This window comes from Nyctibius grandis, chromosome 1 (assembly GCF_013368605.1).
Source record: "Nyctibius grandis isolate bNycGra1 chromosome 1, bNycGra1.pri, whole genome shotgun sequence".
NCBI lineage: Eukaryota > Metazoa > Chordata > Aves > Nyctibiiformes > Nyctibiidae > Nyctibius > Nyctibius grandis.
Window position 1 is genome coordinate 72,671,260 of NC_090658.1, and position 26,973 is coordinate 72,698,232.

Below are 26,973 nucleotides of genomic sequence, written 5' to 3' on the forward strand. Positions count from 1 at the left end.
ATTCTGTATGTGTTGTACAATCACTAGCAAATATCAGGTTGGACTGGGTGGTGGGTCAGACGAGAGGTCTGAGTACCAGCAACTGGAGAGAGAAGGGGACCATGGGTCTGAGGGGGCCATAGATTTGTTGGTCAGCAGCAGAAGAGGCTGTGAGTCTTAGGCCAGCTACTGCAGTCCCATATTGCATTTGCGCATACTTAAATGTTAATGAAGTGTAAGTCAGAATGGCTGATGAGCAGACCTGACCATCAGCCGTGGAGTGGGACCACCCACCGAGGGGCCCAGAGGTGTGTAAGGCAGCAGCAGTGGAGACTAGGGCCCAGGAGCACCTCCTGGATCCTGAGAGCCCTGGTCCAGCTGCTGGTGTGACCCACACCCTCCATGTGCAGGACCCATCAGTGGACCTCTGGCCTGAGCAACTGGAGAGGCGGAGCGGGCTGGAGCCATCTGCATGTTTACGGGAGTGCTGTTGAGGTTTCTGTGGGTGCCATCAAAGGCACTGCATTCTGTCTGTACTGGGCTGCATGGCAGTGTTTGTGTGTGTGTGCATGTGTGTGTGCACACAGGAGTGCGCCCATCAGCAGCACAGGCTCAGCCATGCTCCTCCCTGCACCTGACAGCATGGGACTGCAGCAGTCTTGCATTGCTGGGGCTGGGACAGGAAGGATCCACCTGGGCCCTGTAGCCCACTAGATTAATCTATTTTGGTCATATATATGTATGTGTATTTATTTATGTGCACATACGTATTACTTATTTTTAATATTTACAATTATTTTTATATATTCTCTTCATCTGGATCCTGAATGCTCGTTTGAAAGTTATTTTGCCTTTTAAAATTTATAAATGGTGCCTTGACATCATTCTTGGAGACTCTCTAATTGTGAATATCTAACTTTGTATAGACAAGGAGATGTTAGCAGGGGACTGGTATGTTTTCCTGGCATGTCTCCAAACATCAGTGATTTAGAGTCAGCGCTAGAAGAGCTGGTCTGAATACAGGCCAATGGGATACAATAGAGTTCTGAACTTCTTTTCATTTTAATAAAATGATGTTTTCAACATCTGGAACAACTCTAAATTCTCAGTCACAATATTATAATGCACAAAGCATTTAAACATCATAAAATTGCCCCTTAACACTTTGATTAATTGATGGTTGTCTTGAATCCGCTTGCACCAGAGTAAGTATAAATGGATTTAAGTGTCAAGAAAGCCGTTGGTTTATTTTAATAGTTGTGTTTCTTTAGCTGTGTGTCCCCATGGAATTCCTATACTTAAAGGGACTGTTAAATGTCACTTTGTGTGGTATTGGAGAATGACACTTGACGTGCTTGTTATGTGTCAGGATGGGATTGGATTAATGCTTGTACGGTTGTAGCTCCAAGGATGTGTCAGAATAAGCTAATATTACACCCTGCCAAATTACTAGAAATGGCGGAACTAAATCCTGTCAAAATGAACGGTGTTTCTTTTCATGTAAATTTTAATAGATTCTGGATTAATCCTTCCATTTTATATTTGTTATAAACAAAGGCCACCCACGCCTACATAGTATCTACATGTTTTTAAATCTCCTTGAATTTTTAAAAATCTCCTTGGAATATTGTGTAGAATGCACTTTAATCAAATAACAATGAAAGCTGAAGGACATATTAAGAATATAGCCTTGCTCCCTGACCAACAAACCCAGTGTATCGCATAACACTTACAGCAGGACAGCACAAGTGTCCATGGTGATAAAATTCCTTATTTACAAATCCTGCATTACTCAGATATACCTGCATGCTTGCATAGCATTTTAGGTAAGGATTTCTGTGTCCCCTCCTAATCTTTTTAAGTAATAGTGGTAATGATAGCTGTAACTAAGGTAGGCCAGTATATTCTGAATGCCTGAATTTAGTTGCTTACAATGTCACCATAATCATGGAAGCTGGAATATTCCATGCTTGCTCTTCATTTCAGGCTAAATTTCTTTGGAAACTTAGGAAAACCATTTTTTGCCAATTTTGTGAAGATGGTTAAGGGAGCACAGCAGATAATTTTAATAACGCTAAAAATAATTGCTAACTTTTTCTAGAATGAGTTTTTGCTGTTGTCGGATCCTGCAGCAGAAATTGAAGTTTGTAGGATTTTTCAGTCCTAAGCTCAGAATTCACCTGTTGGTTGTTAATAAATCTTTGTACATCGAAGGGTTTGTAACTGAGGGAAATCTTTGAACAATTAATTAAGGATATCAGGAAACATAAGTCAAATACTTTCTAGAGTATACAATTAAGCAAATGCCCAAAAACAATTCTGGAAGACTCAGAAACAGGAAGAGCCAATTTCTTTGTCAATATGGACAGACAGTTCATGTGTTCAATGGTAGAAAATAACAACTTTGCTGTTCAAGAAGAGTTACCTTGGTATGAAACTTAATTCAGGAAGGTTCAAGCTGACTTTTATATGTATGTATATGAAATGTGACCATGTCAGGAAAAAATGTCTTAGATATTGCAGTAATCTTTGGTAATATCAGTCTATAAAAAAAAAAAATTGGAACCTTATAACAACTAAGAGCTCTTCCAGCCTTGGAAATAACAATTAGCTAGAAACTCCTTCAGAAAAGTACAGTAAATGTACTATTGTAAAAGTATTGAATGTATGTCCTAGTTTTGACTAGGTCAGAACCAATTTTCCTTTCAGTGATTTTTCCTTTCAGTTAAGTTTCTTCTAAGTAACTGCACGTTCTGAAGCTAACTACATGTTTTTCAGACAGTGCCCGCTTCTAGGATTGATAACGCTTGAAGTTTATAATTATTACTAAGGTAACAGTAGGAATGGTATGCAGAAAGGCTCTTGCTTATACTTATTCCTGTAGAAACCAAGGTCACTGCTAAGTTTCTCGTGATCCACAAGTGAAAGGCTGTAAAAGAGTTACACTTGCAGGGAGGAGTGGGCAGGACAGGTAACCCAAAATTAACCAATAATGTATTCCATCCCATACACGTCATTCTCAGTTTAAAGCTGAGGGATCACGAGGGTCCCTTTCTCTTCTTCTATGGCTGGCATCTGAAGAAGATTCTGTCTGTTTTCTCCTGCCTTCGATCCCAGTCTGTGCGTTCCTGAATCCAGTTCCTGTCCGCTGCTTAGTCCAGTCTGGAGCTTCTTGGAGCCTGCCCTGCAGCGCCAGTGGTGACGTGATCGTCATCGGGGGAGCTCGATCTTGGTTTTGTATATATTTAATTATTTCCATTATTATTATTATTATACTATTTTTCATTATTATTGTTTATTAAAACTGCTATAACTTTCCAACCCATAAGTCTCTCCCTTTTCTCCTTTCCTCCCTCCTTCCCCCTTCTGGGGAAGGAAGGATTAATAGAGAGCATCTGCCATCTGTTTAATGGCCAGCCCAGCTTTAAACCTTGACAATGTGCTATTACAACTCTAAACTCTAATCAAGTAATTAATATGATTAATTTCAAATTAATCATAGGAAATTCAGATAATTTCAAAATCGTTCACAAGCTTCCTAGAAGTCTTTTTCACTTAAAATGCGTGTTTTCATACTTTAACCAAGGAAAATTTATGGAGTACTGCATCTTAAATCAATTTAACCTGAAGGAGAACGACCACATTTTTAGCATGTATTCATCAGTGTATATCTTGGTGGTGGAATCTATATACAATCTATTTTTGCTATAAGCAAAAACTGGTGGTGAGAATTCTAGTGGAGTATTTGCTGATCTTCATCTGCTATGTAGGTATAGCATAAGTGCTCTCATGACCCATAGAACAGGTAGATGACGTGGAAAGACACTCACCCAGCATCCATTGGTTATGATGCATATGGCAGTGAAGCAACGGGAGCCTGACACTTAGAGGAGGGTTGCCTTTGGTGGAACTGCATAGGAAATGCAGCTGATATTGCTATGGGCAAGTTCAGTTTTCAAGTTGGTGTGGAAATTGCAGCAAGATTGATTGGAGAATGTATGTTTATATCCTGAAGAATGGCTGAAAAAGCATTTCCTTATTTGACTTCTTTTCCTCAGTTTCACATTCCAGCTTTTTCTGGAATGTTGGTACCAGTAAAATTAGTGCATCCACATAATTTGTTGCATCAGGAACTGATCCAGCTTATAATTAACCTGCCAGAATACCAGTTAGTTAGTTCTCTGATCCAGCTCGTCAGGCAGCCACTGAAAAGTAGGATCAGCACAAGAAAAGTAGCAGGAGTGAGACCACCCCCTTTTGGCAGAAGCCACCACTTACGTCAATTTAGAGTGATCACAGGCCTATAACCAGAGCGAACCAAGGATTTTATTTTACCCAGTCTGTCAGTGGCAGAATGACAGATTAATGCAGTCAGTTACAATAACTTCTGTGCATCGCTGCACGAGCCCCTTACACTATTTGGTGTTGCTCTGAAAGAACCCTCTTCGAATCAAGTATTTACAGGTAGTAACATTTAAATTCTATTCTAGTTTTCATAGTGGTAATCAAAAGTTTGAGAAGGTAACCCATGTGCATTTTAAATGTAAAGGAACACACAGATTGGTATTAAGCTAAGCTCATGTTGTTGATTTTTAAGACCACTTGGTGGTTACTGAATGCTTGAAATAGGCACTACTGTTAAGGACATGGGGAGCCTTGGAGTCACTGAGGACACAGCAGGAAGAAAATTGTTTTTTGCAAGGCTGAAGCAGGCCTTGTTTCATCTTCAGGGCTGTTGTTGATGCATAAGAATGAATGAACTCAGACATGAGTGTCAGGGTCCAGCTTGTGATGGCAAAACCATATTTTTTGCTTATGTACAAAGTACCTTTGCTCAGGAAATCATTGAGAGACAGGAAATGTGGGGCACTTGCAGTGCCATTTATTGGCTGAGCTTATAAGACCTTGCAGTCTGGCATCTCTGTTTGGATGTTTGGACTTAATGTAGTAACTTTTGAATGCCACATTCAACAGAGCAGCTCTTTATTTGTCTATAGATCAAAGACCCACTCTCAGAAAACCATTAACACATTCCAGGAAAACAATGATGTCCCTCATTTTAGCTGTTCGCTTTGGCTTTTACAGTCTACTGTTGAAGAGAAAGACAAATCAGGGAAAATACAATTATGAATGGTAGATGGAGTAGGGATCTATGGGAGGGCTGAGAAGAGGGGACATGGAGGAACTGTAGGTGAGGTGTAGGCCCTGAGAGGGTCCTGAGGAGACGGAAGTGAACAGGAGGATTTGGTACTGGGCCATGAGAGAATGGGGAGCTGGGAGGAGAGAGGAGAATGGGCACCGGGGAAAGTGGAACTGGGGAATTTAACAATGCAGTCTGGGCATGGGTATAGTTGCAGACCAGGGAAGGGAAACAGTCCTTGGCCTGGCAGAAGGAGAGCACAGGAACAGGTTAACGTAATGCCACATCATCATATCAGATACACCAAACAATGGAAAGAATGCCTAAAAATATTGAGTACTGGTAAATAAACCTTGGGGGAATAAGAACAATATGATGGAGATGTGCCAACAATATCACTGGATGGTAGTAACAGCACTTTTACAACAGCAGGAACTTCATCACAGAAGAAAAAATTATGTGTATTTCTGTATATTTCATACTGCCCCATTATTTAGTACTAAAGGTCTGATCTGAAATCCATTTGGTATTTGACTCATATAAGTGCACACTGGATAAAGCCTTCAAAGATTCAGAAATTGATCTAGTAACTTCTGTATCGTTTATAGTGAAGAAGGTAAGAAAAGATATACATCAGTTTTCAGCATTAGAAAAATCTCTGTTTTAACACATAAATCACTGCTTGACTTTATTGCATTTCTGTTCTGGAAAACTTATTAGTACTAGAGAACTAAACTACAGAGAAAAAGAGAACCGCAAGAAAACATCCAGAATATATAAATACCACTTCCAATAATATAGAACTAAACAATTTCCTTTAAAGATCCCAGTTTGTCAAACACTGAAATGAATTATGTCCTATTGCATTAAGAGCTAAAAGCAGCAACTGGCACACTCTATCCTTGACTTCCACATTCGTTTACATGTAAATCCTCATTGAAGTGATAGCAACAGAATTTTGCATGCAAATAATTTGGGAAGAAGCCTTCTCAGTTTCTCACGCAATCTGGCTGGTTGTGTTCTCATGCAGTTCATGCTGGATGGACAAAAAGTCACTCAAGGACTGTGCCAGAGTTCCTAGTACTTCCAGCCAGTGTTGGAATTGCATCAGAAATTCTGGTTTTCATTTAAAAAAAGGAATAAACTTCAAGTGCCTATGTCTGGGAAGAACAGTTTGAGTACCTGGTTCAGATGCAATCAGCACCTAATTGCAGGCAACATTGTTCTGTCATAGAAGTGCAGCACTAACTTCAAGGTCCACACTTTGAGGGGTAGAAGGGCAAACTCTGTAAGGCTCTGCAAACTCTGGTCCCCTGTAAAGCTGTTTTACATAAGGAAACTAACAACAAACCCAGCTTCAGTGACCCTTCTGGGATCCCCTGCAGGAACATCATCCTGAGTGCCACTGCATGGCACATGCAGGACAATCGTGGCATCGGGGCCAGCCAACATGGATTCATGAAAAGCAGACCCTGCTTGACGAGCCTTGTCTCCTTCTATGACCAAGTGACCCGCTTAGTAGATGAGGGCAGGGCTGTGGATGTAGTCTATCTAGACTTCAGTAAGGCATTCGACACTATCTCCCACAGCATCCTCCTAGACAAACTAGCTGCCCGGGGCTTGGATGGGTGGACTCTTAAATGGGTTAAAAACTGGCTGGATGGCTGAGCCCAGAGAGTGGTGGTGAATGGGGCAAAGTCCAACTGGCAGCCGGTCACTAGCGGTGTTCCCCAGGGCTTGGTTCTGGGGCCGGTGCTGTTCAATATCTTTATAGATGATCTAGACGTAGGGATTGAGTGCACCCTCAGTAAATTTGCAGATGACACCAAGCTGGGTGGGAGTGTCGATCTGCTGGAGGGTAGGAAGGCCCTACAGAGGGATCTGGACAGGTTAGATAGATGGGCCGAGACCAACGGCATGAGGTTCAACAAGAACAAGTGCCGGGTCTTACACTTTGGTCACAACAACCCCATGCAGTGCTACAGGCTGGGGGAAGAGTGATTAGAGAGCGGCCCGGTGGAAAGAGACCTGGGGGTGCTGATCGACAGCCGGCTAAACATGAGCCAGCAGTGTGCCCAGGTGGCCAAGAAGGCCAATGGCATCCTGGCCTCTATTAGGAATAGTGTAGCCAGCCGGTCTAGGGAAGTGATCGTCCCTCTGTACTCGGCACTGGTGAGGCCACATCTTGAATACTGTGTCCAGTTCTGGGCCCCGCACTTCAAGAAAGATGTTGAGGTGTTGGAGCAAGTCCAGGGGAGGGCGGCCAAGCTGGTGAAGGGGCTGGAGGGTCTGACCTATGAGGAATGGCTGAGGGAGCTGGGGTTGTTTAGCCTGGAGAAGAGGAGGCTCAGAGGTGACCTTATTGCAGTCTACAACTACCTGAAGGGAGGTTGTAGTGGAGTGGGAGTTGGCCTCTTCTCCTAGGTAACTAGCAATAGGACAAGAGGACATAGCCTCAAGCTTCACCAGGGGAGGTTCAGGTTGGACATTAGGAAGAATTTCTTCTCAGAAAGGGTTATTAGACATTGGAATGGGCTGCCCAGGGAAGTGGTGGAGTCACCATCTCTGGATGTGTTTAAGAAAAGACTGGACATGGCACTTAGTGCCATGGTCTAGTTGACATGGTTGTGTCAGGGCAATGGTTGGACTCGATGATCCCAGAGGTCTCTTCCAACCTGATTGATTCTGTGATTCTGTGATTCTGTGAATAGAGAGTCCTTGACAACATACTTGTTGGTTATATGATGGTGGTGCAGTCTCTTGGGATCTAAGGAATCTTGGAGAAGACAGATTGGATAACAGATAGGGTCAGTGGGATAGGATTCATCTCCCTAATTCATCTTCCAAAACAAACCACAGTCTGATACTTCCATGGGGAATCCTTGACCAGAACTATGATAACTTAGTAGTAGAAGAAGGACTAGATACACCCTGGGCTTCAAGCTAAGCAGAGGAGAAGGCTCAGATCATTCTCTCTACCTCTCTGGGATAAATGAGAAGCTCTGGCACCTGGCAAAGCCCAACATCATGGATGGAGTTCCTAATGCCTTAAATATCACAGAATCACAGAATCACAGAAATATATGACCATACAATTTCTTTGATAAAAGTATACATTATTTTAAGATAGATGTCAGGATGAGATGCTGTAATAGATCCCATTCTTCTGCCTGGTCTGGTCTATTCCCTACTTTATTTCAGGCGGGCTCGTGGATGAGCATCCAACTAGATGACTATCTTCATTTGTGCATGAAATGCCTGTGGCATATGTTGCTTCTCTCCATGTGTCCTCGGTGAGTATGCAGGGTGCTGGAGTTAGATTTGTATTCTTAAGTGCAGTTTAATTTTTCAGGTAAGGGTATATATCTGTTCACTGATTGTTTACTTAAAGGTGAAAGAACCATCTAGCTATATAGGCCATATAACTGGGAAGAAAGGGCATGTGGCTTGTGAGGTGTGCACTCTGAGAGAGTGCTTCAGCCTAGTCTCCAGGAGTGTTCTGTGTCTTGCCTAGACAGGCTTTGCTGTTGTACTGTTCTACTTTTACCAAGGAGCAGAAAAGTCAACCAAATTCATATTGTGTTATTGTTTTTCAACAAAAGCTATATGGATTAGGAATTGGAAATTTCTTATTGCTATAACATAACAGCATTTTCAAAGCATTGAAATGCCTGTGAAAATGCAAGAACAACAGCATTATGCTAGGACCAGAAAAGTAAATCACATGTCTATCCTGTCTACTACTACTGTCATCATGAAAAGAAGGACAAAACGAACAGGCATTTTAGACAGAGAAAAACATTGAATAGAAAAAATGCATAGAACAATAATATGTAAGAATGCACTCACTTCTTTCCAGAGGCGTGGAGGTGAGAGTTTGACTGATACTGGTAACAGTCCAAATTTAGATTAGACGATGACCAAAAGGGTTTATGAAAAATCAAACTAGTTAAAACCCAGTATCATGTCACAGTTTTGCCATAAAATGCACTATAAATATGCTGGTATTTTGTATTCTACTTGGACTCTGGGAAGAAGAGACGTAATTTTTGCATCCCTTCTCATGACGAGCTAATGGCTTCTAATGCATTTTAGCATATGTAATCCATAGATACATTACTTGCTTGTAAGAAACCTTCTTGTTGAAGTTTCTCTAGTCGTTGACATTACAAAATTCAGCCAAAAGGTAATGGTTTATTAGTCTTCCTCAAACACCAAGATAAATTATTACAGTAAGTAATAAATGGTAAATAAATAAGCAGACAAAAGGCCTGGTGATTCTAAATAAATCACTGCTCATCCGAAGATAATTTGAATTTTCCCAATAACTTTTTTAAAATTTGTTTCTTGTTGTAAGCAAAATAGGAAATGAAAGCATCCCTGATGGAAATATGCTTAGCCATACACTCCAGCCCAAATAATGCTTTTCTTATTTCCTTGCCTTTTTTAAGTAAACACTCCTCAACAAAAAATTTTATCTTTCTCTCTTTGGAATTCTATTGTATTAGTCATTCTGCTGCACAAAAAAAGCAATGAATGTTCACTGTGCGTGCCACACTGCAAGGAGACATAAGGCATTTATTATAAATGAATTCCAAATAATTAGCGTAAGAGATCATGAAATGTACATAGGAAAAAAGATTGCCTGAAACGTACTGCAAACAGGAGGGGTCCAGGACATTAAGAGTCAATCTACACTACTGCTGTTCCTTCAGGGGTCTTCTACAGGTGGTTCGTATTTCCGGAGTAGAAATGTATGCTATATGAAACGGAAAATTTCTTTTTAAGTGTTTCCACTACACCATTTGAGTTTTGATTCTTCTTACCTCTGTTGTCCTTGAGAGGTAGGCAATTGGTTTATTACTGTTACCATTACCTCATTTTGGAAAAAGCTCTGGCTTTTAAAGCTCCACTTCCACTTCAGAAAATCATAATTTCCTTTCTGGGTCACAGCAACATCCAAACTCCAGAAAAAGTAAAGATAATGACAACTGGGGCAAGAGTTAATGGGATAAGAAAAAGAAAGCAAGAACTGAATGTACGGAGCCCTAAGATTTCTAAATGAACTGGCATATGTCACAAGAGCGGGCACTGCAGAGAAAACTAGAATATCTGCTTGGGGCTTCCCTATATCATATCCCAGAACACAGTTTCTATTATGAGAGTTTTTTGCATGATGCAAAGCTCATTGTTTCTAAAGGATTTGTATTATTTATACTCTATATGAAGTTAGGCTAATAGCAAACTGCTTTATCAAGTAAAGGTTTTAGGAAAAAACTAACTATGAGACAAATGAAAGAGAAACCCAATATCCTTTGAGTTTTGGGTTTTGTTTTGTTTTGTTTTTTTTTTTAAAGAATGGTACATTACAAAAGAAGTTCTTGCTGGACAGAAAACTGTTCCAAACTTCTGGCAAAGCTCAAGCTCCTTTACTGCTGTGAAGCCAATTCTCCCTGTGAAGAACACTGTTTTCCAGATTAGTATGGTACAGTTGTCGGTCCTTGAAGTCAGGCTTGGGCATGCTAACATTGCTATTCATCCCATGCAGTGCTGATATGAAAAGAAATAAAGGTGAAATGTTTATGAGGGTGAATTTTCAAATTGGTCAGTAAAAGAATTTAGCACACAAAAAGTTGATAACATTTACTGGACCACAAAAAGGCAAAGTAAAGCTATGGAACATTAATAGACCATCCTTAAAACTTTCCAGTCGTCTTAAGAGCTGAAACAAGACTACCATTGTTAAATGACCAGTGAAATGTGAGCAGTAAGATAGACTTATAAAAGAAAACATTTGAGGGTGCTGTATCTCAACAAGTTCACAGGAGAACACTTCAGAGAAAGAGTAATTTAGCAACTTGAATCTTAGTGCTTTTTGCTCAAAACTCACTAAAACCCTTTTGAAAATACATGAATATTTCTTTTCAACTAATGATCACTACTTACCTGCACTACTAAGACCTATAATAAATATAAAAGTAACAATATACAAATATACAATATACAAATAATTTATATTATAGTCACTTTTGAGAAAATGAAACAAAACAATGACATGCCTTGAAATATATAAAGGAATTCTGTGTCTCTCTGTTCATAACTTCCAGAGTATTATATGAGGCATAATCCACAGGAGAGTACATATGTTGGAGCCCAGTTTCTTGGGAATTTTATCTGCATCTGATTTATAAAAGCTCAAGATCTGCTACTAAAGCATTCCCATTTAACAGCTTATCCAGATGTCAGTGGTTAGATATGTATCACAGTTGCATCTTTTAGAGATGTTTTCAGCTTGGGACACAATGGTGCACATTTTTAGAAATTCTTTGCTGGAATAAAGCATTTTCTCAATGGTCCTACTGAAGTTCATTCCTATTTTTAAAACTTCTGAAACTAGCTTTTAAATGTAATTCCAAGATGCAGTCATCTAGGAAATTAATGCTCTGATGATGTGATAAACTCCTTTGAGCTGTAGCAGTTACATTCGATTTACTTCAGCTGAGACAATAAAGAGTTTTAAATTAAATCAATAAAGGTCATTTCATTTAGACTAGGATGATTCTTCACAGAGTAGTGTCTCTTCAGCACCGAAAAGTAGAGAATTATTGTTCACAAGACAATAATTTTTCCCTTTCTTCCAAGTTAAGTGGTAAACCAACAGCCTTCTCTCCTCTCTCTTTTGCTAAGCTTAATATTGGTTAACTGAAGGTGAGTTCAAGCACTCAAAGAGAAGTTTGTTAGAAAAGCAACATGTTGCTTTTTGAGTGGAGAAGATGGGTGTTCTGTCATCCTTCAACACAAACAGTTTTGACTTGACTGAGCAGTATGTTATACAGAGTAAAAGAATGTCTGAGGGCAGACAGAAAAAATGCCATAAATTATTGTTAAAAAAAAAAAAGAAAAAAATATGCTAGGGCAGATGTGACAATATGTTTTGGCCTGTTGTTTCACTTCTTTGAGGTTGCTTTTAGAACTTGACAGTGAGGCACTCTCCAGAGCTGCTTTCATGCTGTGGGAAGGCTGGGAAGAGAAAGAAATAGAGAAGCAAGCTGTGGGAGTGCAGTTTTACTTCTGAGTGCATGAAGGAGCAGTATGTCTGAATATCAGCACTTACACATAAGGATTACAGTTCCACAGTGTATAAATGGTGAAATTTTGGATGAAAGTCCCCATATCATCATGTGTTCTCCTCAGGGCAAGAATATTTTTGCTCTTATATTTTGACAGCCAGACCAGATTTGCTGCAAAATAACAGTTTGTAGACTTTTCCATTTTAATCAAGCTAGAGCCAAAAATGAAATCTATATAATTTCCTTGTGTCTTCAGAAATATAATTTTGAGGGGTTGGTGTAATCCCGGATTCCCACATAAACTTCAAAGTCAAAGTCAGATTAGCGAGATTTTGCCTCTAGTATTCCCACAGATTGGTGGGCTGCTTCTTGAAAAAGAAAAAGAAAAAAGCACAGAACAAGAAACAAGAAAAAAACAAGAAGCAAGAAGAAGTACACCAAGAACTGGGGACATTGCACTGAGACGCTGCCCTCATTTGAATGTGTCTTTGAGTTATGAACATCCACTCTGATGGCAAGCCGCAATACAGTGTTCTTCTAGGTGCATTCAACCTCAGTTTTGACACTAATACTTTGTATCACATACTCCATAATTAAGTTCCAATTCTGATCTGATAATCAGCTCCAGGTAAGCACAGATAGGAAGAAATTACTTTTGTGCCTGTGAGAACATGAACAGGATCATAGCCATAATGAAGGACTCAGAGATCATCTCCTTCTATGAACTGATTGGACTGATATTCATTTTTACCATTAAACATATAATGTCATTTATCCAGCAAAGCTTACATGATAAGCAGAAATACACATGTTTTCCCTAGTGTGCTTAACTCAGCTAGTTCAGTGAGAAGACCCCTGGACTATTCTGAACTTCTTGAATGTATTGCAGATAACTAGGATGCATGCTGAAAAGTACATTTTGTATTTAAAATGCACTCTCAATGTATAATTTTTTTTATGACAGAACAGGTTTTCAGGAAATAATGCTCATAGGGGAGAGAAAATGTCAAACAATGACTCTGAAAAATGGTTTGGTATCAGGTGAAGATTAAAGACCCTATCTTATTGTTTCACAATGTGACAGGATCTTTTTTCTTTTATAATCAGAGACACTGACAAATATGAATAAGTAAATTGAATGCATAGAAACAACCTCATTATATCATTTTGACACAGAAGAGGGAATTAGGACCTGTGTTAAGTATTCCTTGACCAATGCAAGTAACAGAAGAAACACTTAAAATATCTTATCATCTTGAAGTCTGGCACTTTTTTGTACATAGATCATTTTTAATGACAGTGCAATAAACTGTATAATAAAATTTTTGGCAAGACCAAGATTTTTCAATTTAAATGACTGTGAAGTTTAATAATTAAGTGTGGCATTCCTAGAAGGTGCTTTAACTTGCATAACTGAGTAGGAGAACAATATGCAAAAGGGAGTAAAAAAGAAAAGACACTTGTTTCTATGTGAAATCAATGGGGAACATCAGGCCAACTTCTGTGATTGGGCATTTTCATCTCTCAAATACTCATTAATTGTTCATCTCATCTCTGGTTTAGCTCATAGCCTTCATCCCCTCTATTGATTTATGCCATAAAGGTCTTCTTGTGGCTTTCACCAGCATTAAGGAGAACATCCAAAGTCAAAACAATCAGTGTACTGAATCAATATGGTGTAGGTGCTGAGTCATATACGTCATGTACATCGAGCAAAGGACAAGTATTAAAATATACTTCTGCACACGAGCTCTGTTCAAAACCAACCTCTAGCTACCAGCACGCTCTTATGGGGACAGGCAGTAAGTTGAAAACATCATGACTGCTCCACACTTCAGCATCGGAATGGGCCAACAGGAGAAACATACAGATCAGTTGCTCTATCCTGCTCAGCCTCATTAGGAGATGCACACAGGTACCAGCATTCCGCAGCCAAGGTTCTGGAATCACCCCTGAAAATGCTTAAGGAAGACAAATCACTGTAATGGTACCTAGACAGGAAGGGGCTTGAAAGAAAAATTCCAAATATCAGCCAGAGAAAATGGTCCAGGTCATCACTTTTGAAAAGAGTTTGAGAACATACCAGAAAGAGAGACAGATTCCTGCTGAGAAAGGTATGTTCACAAAATCAGCTAGGTCAGAAGAGACCTCTGGGATCATCTAATCCAACCTTTGACCTAACACCACTGTGTCAACTAGACCATGGCACTAATGCCACATCTAGACTTTTATTAAACACCTCCAGGGATGGTGACTCCACCATCTCCCTCGGTAGCCCATTCCAATGCCTAAGGTTGGTCTAACATGACTGCAAACTCAGACCAGGACATGTCATAGAGAAGGTAGGTGTGATTCTTCTCAGCCTCACCAGTCAAAAACTTGGGTTTACAAGTGGGAAAAGATAATTTTATGGGTACAGAACCTCTAAGGAGATTTGTTGTTTTCCCAAGAATTACAGCTCTCTGATGATATTACATGATGACTTATTCATGCCTTGCTTTCCCTGGAGAAATTCTAACTAGGAGTTCAGAGAAACCTCAGCCTATGTGGTGTCATTAGATTGGTGGAAGAGGAATAAGGAAAGAGAAGTCTGGAGCATTTGTTTTTACGTACCTGAAAGAAAGAGTCCTACAACTGAGCACAGATGAAATCTCTAGTACCTTACAACCAGTAACTAGAAACTGCTTTGTTTTTATCTCTGAGAGGTGCCAATGACTGAGTCCATTTGCAGCAGATCTGGTGCTGATAATACATGTAGCTATTTCATATAGATAAAATAGTTCAAGAGCTACATTTTAGTTCTCCTGAGGACAGGAAGGACCATGGACTCGTTCCCCAATTTTACCCATACGTGTGCAAATAGCACCACTAGACTTATGTCTGCACAACTTACGCCCTGAAGAAGAACAAAGGATACAGCTTCCCACTCCACTTGGTTGCTAAAACACCATCAACAATTGTACGGGCATCACAAGATCCTTGAACTCAAGTCTTGGCAACCAATGCAGTTCTTTAGTTCATCTTTAACTGGACAACTGATGCAGAACATCACCTATTATAAATTCAGTTGAATTTTACTCTACACAACAGAAACAGTTTTGCTGGATGGATGGGCCATTTCTTACACACAAAGAGTACACTGGGAGAAATTAAGCACATCTAATTGGAGAAGCGAGTCTCTCACAGTTTCAGAAGGCTTTGGTCTCAGTAAATAAGCAACCCTTCCCATGCCAGAACTATCAGTATCACCACAAAGGGCTTCTTATGCTTTGTACAAGCCAAATGCCATCAGTCCCAATATGATTGCTACACCTGTTTTTATCTAGAACGGATGAATACAAGTCCTTTACATGAATTCTTTTTCCAGTTCTTGTAGCTGTGGCTGGTACTTATACACTAATTAGTCCTTTAGTAACCATTGTCTTTTACAGTTATGCAATTCTTAGATGCACAGCATAATTTGTCTTTTAGAGTATGGACAGACGCAACAGGTGAGGTGTTCCATTGGAAAGCGATAAATATTTGCTGAACAATTCGTCTTGAAGGCTTCACTGGGCAGAATAGTCAGGCTCAGTCGCAGAGCAAAGTGAAATAATGATGCCCCCTGCTCAAGTATTTCTGGAGAAGGGTCTTTTAGGAACTAATTTCTGTATGGACTATGATGAAGGAGGTTTTTCTGTTATTTGTGATGGTGTCTCACAAACCAAGTCCTCAGTCCTTTAGGCTGATTTCTGTGCAAACCTAAGACAGAAGGCTGATGTCTGACTTACCAAGTCTATACACAAAACAAAAATGACTAGTGGGTGAAGATGGGATGGCAAAGATGCACAAGGTGATAATGAGACAATGCATGTACATGCCTAATGTTAGCATATAGCTTAATGACCTAAGAGAACCATATTCGACAGAAATCCAGTTATATTACTTGTGAGAAAAGCTGTTGTAATTAAGATTACATTACTGTGTGTGAAGAGGTTTCGTAATAACACCAGCTTCAAGTAAAAGGGCTTTTAGGCTTGAATTTGTCATTAAAACAGATCAATTTCCAAACCTCACTAAGCAGACACTTAAAAAAATTGTGGTTTTAAACTATTAGATTAACTCAATTATTCAGTGACACTCCATTTTTGCATAATTTTGTCAGAAACTTTACTACTCTTGCTTTGTTTTGTTACTAATAAAAGAACTAAAGAAGAAAACAATGATCAGATTCAAACTGAAAAGCCAGAGGCAGGAGATATAAGAATTCAGTTTCTCAAACCATCTTAATCCAGCTCTACTCTGGTACCCCTTTTTGAGTGAGTCATGCCCAGTGTGACTGAAGATATGTATGACAGAGCAAGTCCAGGTTCTAGTCCAATACTTTTAAGAAAGCATATAAGCTAGTGTCTTGAAAACATAACAAGAACTCTACCTTGCATGTTTGTTATATGTAATCTTTCTTCAATGAGGCAAGAGATTTGTGACATAAATATTCCATGGTCATGTAATTAAAGCCTTCATTGTAAAATGAGGAAGAGGTTTTAAGATTGCATGGGTAACCCACACACTGGCATTTCCTAACTTGATTTTTCTCCCAGTATTGTACAAAAGATACTTGATAATTAAAACAAAAAAAAAAACAAAATAAAACCCTGAGGCAGTACAGTTGCAGTGGGTCTCATTGTAAAGTCAGAGTTCGCCTAGAGCTATCTTAGTTATGACAATTATTGTCTTTTCTCAGAAGTAATCCTTGGCAAATGTTGGCTATACAAAGCACATATTGTACACATAAGTTGTGGACAGTATTTAAGCACTGACATGAGGTTTTTTTCATCTACCCTTCCTCTCACAGCATCCTTGAAATAGAAAGGCAGATGTCATGATCTCAATGCAGTTGGTTAAACATGGGTGTGCTTTGCCTTTTTAGATGCCCCAAGATACTTTGCAATACATTCAGATGCTAGTCCAGAAAGGCACAGGTCTCCCATACATCCTGTGTCTTCTCTGCCATCCCTCTGTAGGTGTCCTGGGTAACCTATGGCACCAGACACATCTATTTATGGAATTTTATCACACTCTGTGGGTGTGGACTTACACAGTGACTTGTTTTAATTTCAATGAAATATTCACTGACATTTCCATGGCAAATCAGAATCAATCAGGTTGGAAGACACCTCTGGGATCATCGAGTCCAACCATTGCCCTGACACCACCATGTCAATTAGACCATGGCACTGAGTGCCATGTCCAGTCTGTTCTTAAACACATCCAGAGATGGTGACCCCACCACCTCCCTGGGCAGCCTGTTCCAATGTCTAATGACCCATTCTGAGAAGAAATGCTTCCTAATGCCCAACCTGAAAAATCACTATTATTCCATTTGTGAATTCCTGCATCATTCTATAGAATGACAAAAGTTATGAAGCAGTGTCAAGGAGTGTTCAGACTGGTGAAGACGCCAGTCTCTGAGCAAAGAGAGGAGTCCAAAGCATTTCTCTGCTATTGATTGACTGGGTGACAGAGTCCAAACTGCTTAATTTCCCTTTTCAATTAATGAGAATAATAAACAGCTCCTTTCTAAAATGTTCTGAGCTCAAGCTATTGAGACATACAGGACTTTTCTTATAGAAAATAGTCCATATTTGGGAATATGTGAAAATATTGCAAACCAAGAAGTTAGCACATTACTTGTTTACAGACACTGACAGCTAGCCCTTCCAGGTAACTGTAGTAGGTGGAGGAGAAAGAGGGTATCAGCATGCTCACTGAGGGTTTGCCAAGTTTTACTTTTCTCATTTTTGAGGAAAGAAATGCAAGGGATGGAAAGGGGGTGAGTAGAAAATGTTTGCCAGAAGCCAGTGGTAAATGAAGCTCTGGCTACAGCCAACTGTAAAGATTTTTTTTCTGGTTTATAAAACAGTGAATTTGGACTTTAGGCTGCCATTCTGATTGTCCGTATGAGGGTGAGCTGAGCCAATAGCTTCTTGTTTTAAAATATCTTTTCCATAGCTAACAAAAACCCGCATAGTTTCTCTAGAACTGCCGCTGCAGACTGATATTAGTGGTCTTGCTTTGAAGTCAGAAAACATGGAAAACTTCTGTTAGAGCCAGCCTGATGATGTGTTTGTGCTTTGTACTGCTGCTCAGCTCAAGATGTCACTCCTTGAACTGGCCACAATTGGCAGTGGTGCTGAAATTGTGGATTCAGGTCTCCACAGAGAATCAACCTGAAAAGCAGAGTAAATTAGATCTTTCAAAGATCCTTCCTGCTTAAAGTAGGTTAGTTTTGGAAGTAGGCTAGTCTGCTTACCCCTAGCATGGGGGTCTCTATGTGGTCCTGAATCTTCCATGAGGATATATCCAGAAAGTGAGACTTAGGACTACCTCTGATTTATTTGAACAGCAGAGATCAGTAATAGGCAATAAGTATTTGTTTCCATCCTCCTTGTCCAAAAGAATTTGATATTCAGGATCATGTTACCAGAAATTGGTGATGGATGGTATAGTAGGGAAAATACAGATGCTAGACCACAGTAGAGATGCAGGAGAACAGAGAATACAGAATTTCTGTGTGATTATAATTCTGTGTACCTCTCAGTACTGGGTAGGAGTTATTTAGTCCACAAGGATGGTGAGTCAAACCAGGGCTGCAGTTTCATGAGGCCAGATAAATTGACTCGGCAGCTCATATTTCCCAATCCCTTCCGCTCCTTTTCTTGCTCCCTGCTCCCTGCTCTGTGCTCCTATTGTGCATCAGCTGCAGCACTGTAACTGATCACCAAACCCCTATAATGGAATGCTCAGAGAAGACAGATATTCCGCTTATCCTTTCCTGGCAGTTGGGGTTGCCCAGTGTCATGACAATGAGCCTACAGGCACTGGTAATGGGAATCACTTCTGTATTGTAATTTAACTCTATGTTGCAATTGCTATACTGTGCTTGTATTGGGATTTCAGTACATTGTTGTATCACTGCTAAATCAAAATCCCATGTAATGTCAAGAATATGCAAATAAGTAAATTTGGTATTAAACATTAAACCCTCCTCATGTGGAATATGTAACTGAACCTAGTCAGAGAGCATTGGACCCTGACAAGCACCCATGACATCCCACCATGAGCAGATTTATCTCACTAACGTTGCAAAAAAAATGCCGTTACAAAAAAGAAGTGAATGTTTTTCTGTCAACTCAGTGATTCTGAGTTTTCTCAGGGATGTGTTTTATGAGAGCTGTGAGGCAGGGGATGGGGCGGAAGAAGGGCAAAGACAAGGAGATGGAGAAATAGACTGGGAGAGAATAAGACAAGTCCCTTTGGCTGGTGTGATCAATTAGACTGATTCAGTTGCTTGTGAAATCATAGCCTAAGGTTTTATGTTTTTGAGGGCTAAGACTGTGCACCCAGGCATTTTCTGTTGGTATGTAGTAACTTGCAATAATTGGACCCCTGAACCTTGAGCCCTGAAACAAGGTCTGAAGTAAGTAGAAGAAGAAAAATATGGCAGAAAGTACTGGACGAGGGTTTGTAGGTCATCAATCCCCATCCTTTCACAACAAAGCCTTGTGAAAACAGAACATTCTTGAGGGCAGTTACGGTCATATCTGCTCCTCAACAAGCAGATGATGTTTACTCCAGAAGTTAAAATATGGACATATTGAGTACAACCATGTGAGAAATCACAATGGTGCTCCCAGCTGTCTCCAGAGACTGGTCATTCTGGCAGAGTCAGGTCCTCTAAGCTCTCATTTGTAAGTGCGAGACTAATACTTCTATTGTGCATAATCAAGTCCAGACAGGACCTAGAGAATGAGAAATAAAATAAGTTGATGAAGGGGGCACTCACTGTAGCACATTCTACATTCAAATGTATTCACTAATAATCAGCCAACATCTTGATCGCATTTTTATTTATAACATTTCCTGCTCAACACAGGACTGGCTCTGGTCTATATTATAGAACAATCCTGGCAGTCTTTGTTGTAAAGGCACAGTTCTTAACAGCACTGAGTGCTCTGGACCCACTGAAAGAAAAGTGTACAAGCACATATTAGCTACTGGACAAGTATTGTTCTACTTAGCACATGTAAAATTGCTTCCTAAATATTTTACGGAAGAGCAGATGTGAGTCATACTTAGTAGTAATGTGGTTGTCACCCTTGACGCAAATTCTTTGTTATTTGTTTTGTTTTTTCTTTTCCTGCTTCTAGATCTGTGCCGGTGAATGCAGAAGTAATTCTGTGTGCATTGCATTTGGCATTTAACATTGAGCAATCATAAGACACCAACCTCTCTATTCCACTGTCACTGCTGATGCCGCAGCATTACATTCTTTGTTCAGTGATGACTTGGCTTCATCCTTTACATGCAGTTCCCTGGAATTAGTTGTTCAACTTGCAGAGCTTCATTCCCTTTTCCCTTGTCCCAAACAAATGACTCAATCTTCATTTTAATTACACCAGTTAGTTTACATTTAACTCTAACATCCATTACTAGCCCCAAACAAAAGACAGAAGGGCCTAACTCCTCCTCAGGCCAGGACAGAAGAATTTACAGGATCCATGTACACGTTCTTGGTTTTCAGAGGTGGGGAGCAGCTACCAAAATGTCTTAAAACCACGTAAAACAATTTTCAGATCTAATGGTAGCCATACAAGGATTATCATCCTAAACTAAGTGAATGCTCCAGTTACAGAGCTAGAAACAGGAGTCTTTATTGTGGGCCCTCTGACACTTCCTCCTGTATTTTCCTTTTAATTATGAAAAAACATGGAATGCATTAAAAAAAAATCATTAAATCACTATCTCAGTGCAATAATCCAGATCACAACTACTTCATATTCTTTTAATCAATAGTCTGCTGGCTAGGAAACAGCTAAGGTACATATAACATTATGGAAAAGGAAGAAGAGAAGGGATGGAAAGGGAAGGGAAGAAGAAAAAGGTACTAAATTACCTTCAGTAGTATTTTCATAAACTGTGTTTAGTCATAATGTTCACTAATATTTATTTCTCATCACCTTAGTTCATATTCTTTGTTTCCCTGAAATGTTCCTTGTAAAAGTGGATTAAAAACAGAATTAAGAGTACTTGTGGATTAAATGAAAGAAAATGAAATCTCTGCTTTACCACTGCTTACCTTTATATCTGTGATACAAAAGATGTTTTTATTTTTTAAATTCTGATTGTTAATCTGAATTCTGAATATGACTATTATCTGCTCTTTTTACTGACAATATTTATTGTGCATAAAATTGTCATAAACACAGTGGATTTAAACGAATTCTACTAACTGTAGTAACATAAACTGGCAAAATATTATGTGTCCTTAAACAGATGATGGATTCCTTTAATAGAGAATAAGAGAAAGGGTTCTATCAAATCCCATACTTCTTTCCTGAATGTGAAGGAAGCTCAAATTAGCATCAAATTGTAAGGTTTGTAGTTTGTTCCTATTTCTTTAATAGAACAAATATGAATCTTGGCACAGATCAGCCATAACTCTAGTTTCTGATCCAACAATGTGTGGAAGCATATGCTTAATTACAAACTTGTGAATAATCCCATAGATCCCATAGTTCAGGGATTAAATGTGGAACACAGCTTTATGGGTCAGGTGTATTTCCAAGTTGAATAATCAAAGTCCAAAGTCATTGTCTACTTTTCTTCATAGATGAACTACATGAAATGTGTAGTGCAATAGATTCTCATAGAGAAGCTGAAAATCTGCCCCAAGATGCCTAACAAAAATGCATGAACAGATAAAAATAAGTGTATGGATGAAATTACTAGAGGAATTCACATGAAACAAAGAATTATGTAAGGGGCAATTTAACCCACCTATGCACCTGGTGTGATAAGACTATGCTTATATTTTTATTCATTTTTCTTTAAGAAAGTAACAAAATGATCTGGCAAAACACATTTCCAAATAGATCTGCTCTGGCAAGAGTCCGGAGTGAAGTCCTCTGAGAGGGGAGACAGTGCAGCCTGAGAATATTCGTTCCCTGTCTGCTTTGGAGGCCTCCTTGCATTCCTTGTTTCCCACTCAGAACAAAATTTTAAAGTTGCTGAGGCAGCTTCTTGCAGTCCCTCTGTCTCAGACGGAGGAAATGTGTGCTTGATTCCCAGCCCACTGGACTCAGAAGAAAATCACTTGCTGGCTTCAGCAGTATCATTGGATTTGACTTGTCCTCCCCATATTATTAATTTATCTGCTCAAAAATCCGCTGCCTGAAAGTGAGAGAGGGCTCTGATACTTAGTTTGAAATAGTTGTTGGAAAACACTGTGTCCATCCCCCCGGTTCCATTGAACGCAGTGGAATACCTACTTCCAAAGCAAGCCCATGGTACCTGGGTTGCATTGGTGTGTAGCTGAGTTTCCTCCTTTGAAGGAAAACTTGATTCTGTAAACTAGGAGATTTGAAAATCCAAAATGTGTCAATGAAAATAAACAAACTTTTAAAAGAGTCTAAACGTGATTAATTGAACTCCTCCCATGGCCCATTAATTTTTATGTTCAAGTCTCAGCAATTCTGCAGTTCAGCTGATAACAAAAAACAGAGAGCATTTGAAATATAGCAAGAAGAAGGTGCTTTTATGAGATTTCCAGACCAGTGCTGCAGATCCAATGGATTGGCATCCACATACCCAACTGCACATCTGAATCAACATATTAGGACAGATGTCCACTACTTTTCAAGTACAAGTTTCTCTTTTCCTTCTTTATCTGTTTATGAAGTATTGAGAACAGAACGTCTGTTTTAAATTAATAACTTGACCATTGTTCTGAAGCCAGATTATATAATGCTCTTTCTTATTGTTTTTTCCCCTATTCTCTAAATTTTGTCTTCCACTTTATAACAGCAAGTTTTTCTGTGAGCAGCAAAGTTAGTGAAGTTTAGTTTCCTATGAACTGTCTTTTGTCCCATGGACACTTCGCTGGTCAAAGACAGCATATTTATATGTGGTCTGGTTGCTGGCAAATGTGTACAGTCTCTGGCAATGCAACTGTGGCCAAACGGAACTAATTCTGCCTGCCTTTCCTCAGTGGAGACACTAATTTCAGTCTTTCTCCCTAACCCCGCATTTAGTTTGTAGGAATTTTGAATCTTGCTTGCCTCCTTTAAATAAATTGCTCAAGAGGTTCAAAATACATTTAAAAATAGGGGTTGCAGGCAGATACCAGAAAAACAATATAGTTACATGTCTGTAATCCAAAGGAAAAACAGGGGAAAAAAAAAGACAACTAACTTCAGCAGATTACACAGGTATAATCCTCTTAGAGGGTTATTGAGAATGGACAAACCAGTTTAAATGGCAGTCCCTGGAAATATCTTAGTTTCTTTATAAGGGATATGAAGGAAGTCATAAGGGAGGGGGAAGAAATCTTTATGTTTCCTCCTGCCCTTGTCAAAGCTAAAAACTTGGAGAAATTTAGTACAGCCTGTACAAAACTTGTTAGTCTGCAAAATCAGCCTAAATCTGGGCTAACGATGTGTTTCTGCAGTTGAACTGTGCTGTTAGAGTAAGACTTGTGTCAAGATATAGCAAACACTTGGCAGCTCATTCCTTTCAGAAAATATGTGTTCACCTACCTTAGGTCTGTATTTCAGATTGGACTTTGTTAGCTCTACAGTTGATCTTTAAACACAAATAATTTGGAATTATGCTTCAGTATGCTGTGGCAGATAAAAAGCTTCTCCATCAAGTCCAGTTGTGGAGATTCCACCTCTGGAGTTATGTGACTGTAAGGGATTGCTGTGCTTAAGGCTCAAGGCTTCGCAAGGAAAATCATCCCTTTTTTGCGTGCTACCGTGCATGTTTAAAGTAAGCTCCTGAAGAACGACTATGTTTCTTGTTTTCTGTTGAGGCCATCTTTGAGTACTGGAAGAATTATTACAAATAAAACTTGGAACCAAATTTCGTTTCATGTACATTTCACTTCTAACCTTCATGGTTTTCAGTGACTACTTTTACTTCATTGCAGTGAAGTCTTTCTCTAAGCTTCCTAATTAAACAGACTCTAAACTTGGCTGGTCTTGGTCTACTGGAGAGCACAGTGGCAGTAAGTGTTGCTGGGCCAGCTGAGCATGGTTGGTCATGCATCTTCTCAGCAGAGACAGACAACACTCTGATAGCTCTTTTGCTTTCAGTACCTGAACAGTACCTGAATAGTACTTATCCATTGCACTGTCGACAGTAGCTTAGATGTTAATAACATTTCCAGATTGTGGATTCTGGTTCAGGATAGTTTACAGATACTGAACATTATAAACTAGGGCAATGAAGATGCTCAGTAAAATCTACAGAGAGAACAGCTAAGCAGTCACAGATACTTTTTATCTGTTTTTTTTTCTTCTTTTTTTCCCCAAGCAGACCTAAATCAGAAGAATGAGTTCAGTGACTATAGGGAGGAAACTGGGCTTCAACAGAGTGAAGGTATGCATCACCTGACAATGCTGACTTCTGCAAATGAGTTATTTTATAAGGTTAAATCAGAGTTTCCATCAACGCAACTGTATTTTTGTTAATCACAAATATTTTCCTATTGATGTTAGTCTGCAATTTGTTCAGTATTTACTAAATAAATAATAATAGCAAGTAAAAAGAAAATGCTTCAGCCTAACTTCATTTTAGTCCATCTCTATGCCTCCACGTTTCTGATCTGTTTCAGTTTCAGCTTTCCATTTGAGACATAACTTGAGCATAACTACTGACAAACAGCAGCGTTGGGCCATAGGCTTTCTATGTCTTCATGCTAACACCTTTAGGTTTTTACCCAAGCTATAACATCTGTCTGTGTAATGTAAACATACCCTGATTACCAAATTTCCACTTGTGTATCAGCATTAGGAAAGAATTTGCAGTTCAGTGGAAATAAGCAATTCTGCCTGAGACGGAGTGAGATCCAGCTCATGTGCCCTTACTGTTGTCAGCTTTGGTGGTGTAACCCACGGTCCAGCATGTCCTCTTTACCCCTGTATGCCTTAATATGGAGGTTGTGACTTTGCTAAAGCTGCAAGTCTTTTTTGTAAATGAAAATAGATCATATGAACATGACACTGAAGAGTTCTGACTAAAATCCTGTTATAACACAACATCTGTGCAAGAGGAATAGCTGTTTTTAGAGAAATCACTGTTGTGTGTACTACAGGAGTGCACATGTGAAAACAAGGCAGAGAAAAGTCAATCTAAATAATGGAACAGTTTATAAGATGGGAGCAGTGGGAAAAGAGAAATAAAATGGCAGCTTTTCATGAACCATAACTGAAGACTCAGAGGACAAAATAGAAGGATTATTGTTTGCAGATGTGATTGTGGCAATAAAAGAAGGACGTAATAAACTGACAAACAAACCAACCACTCTTATTTCAAATTGCTACAGAGTTCCTCAATAATCATCCCAAACACTGCAATGTGCAATTGTCATATTGATAGGGTAATTAGGATGAGTCTTGTAGTAAAACCTTTTTGAGTAACTATGCTTTGAGAATGTCATTGCAGGAAGTTTTAGACTTTTAATAGGGAATGAACCAAAGTAAAGTGGTATGGATAGACTGGGAAAGCAAATCAGTATAATAAAAAACAAATGCAAAAAAATGTTGGAAGATAATAATGGATTGTTAAATATGTCCACATTTTCTCTGGAGAAAAAGATGATTGTGTGACATTCAAACAAAACGCACTACACTGAAGAAAGTTAAACCAGTACAATGGGTCAATAAGGAAAATAAAGGTACAATTGTGCTATGTACAATCATACTTTGGTTAACGTAATGTAAGCTAGCACAGGTAATGGTAGCTGTTAAGATGTGACAGTATCAGCCTTAGCACGTGCTAGTAAGCAGAGTATGAGTTCTTTAGGAGACCGAGGTCAGTGGCATAGTTGCTTTCACATGCTAGCCTCATGCTATGTTGTCTTCTCCTACTGTTCTTACCTAGACCATGATTAGACTAGCCATTGCAGGCATCTGCCACAGTCATCCTTAATTTTACTGTACAGACATAGTTTCAGGGTGTAGTTCATCTTGCCCATGGTTAGCTGTCTGAAAGCTACGCGTTAAAAACAAGTAGTTTAGGTTCCCTCTTTAGTCAATGGAGAGGGTGCGTCTTCCAGAGAGTGATTCATTTCATCCCACAACAATTGTGCTGCTGGGGAAATGATCCAGTTGCCTAAATATAGGAGCTTAGTACCACTCGGGGTGCCTTACAGTATCCAAAACATCATCATAGGGCTGGCAGGCATGACACAGGACTTATGAGAAACCTCAGCCTTCTGGGCAGTCAGTAGCTAAAGGCCAGGTTCCTATGGTGTCTAAAACAGCACTAGATGCCTATGTTTAGGCAACTGAAGCAGGCCTGGAGTATAATTTTTCTTCAGCCAAGGACTAGTTAGCAGGAAATTCTGTGCCAACTGCACAGCACCATCTTAGATACAAAGGAACTGTTTGTTTTCTGGGGGAGGAGGCAGAGAGGTTTTTCTGTTGCTAGTTTTCTATTTATTTCCAGGAAAAAAGAAAAAAAAAGGAAAAGTTTAAGACTGAAGCCTGTCCTGAACTGTACTTTGTCTTGCTGTGTTCAGGGTGAGGAAGACACTACAGAAATAGAATAGTCATGGGGAGAAAAGCGTTGCTGTAGAACAGATCAAATTAGATGGCAGAAGATGAGGGGAAGGATCACAGAATCACACAGAATCAATCAGGTTGGAAGAGACCTCTGGGATCATCGAGTACAACCCTTACCCTAAAGAAAGACAGTGTTTGACTGAGTGAGAAGAAATACCTCCCCAAAAGAAGGAACTTA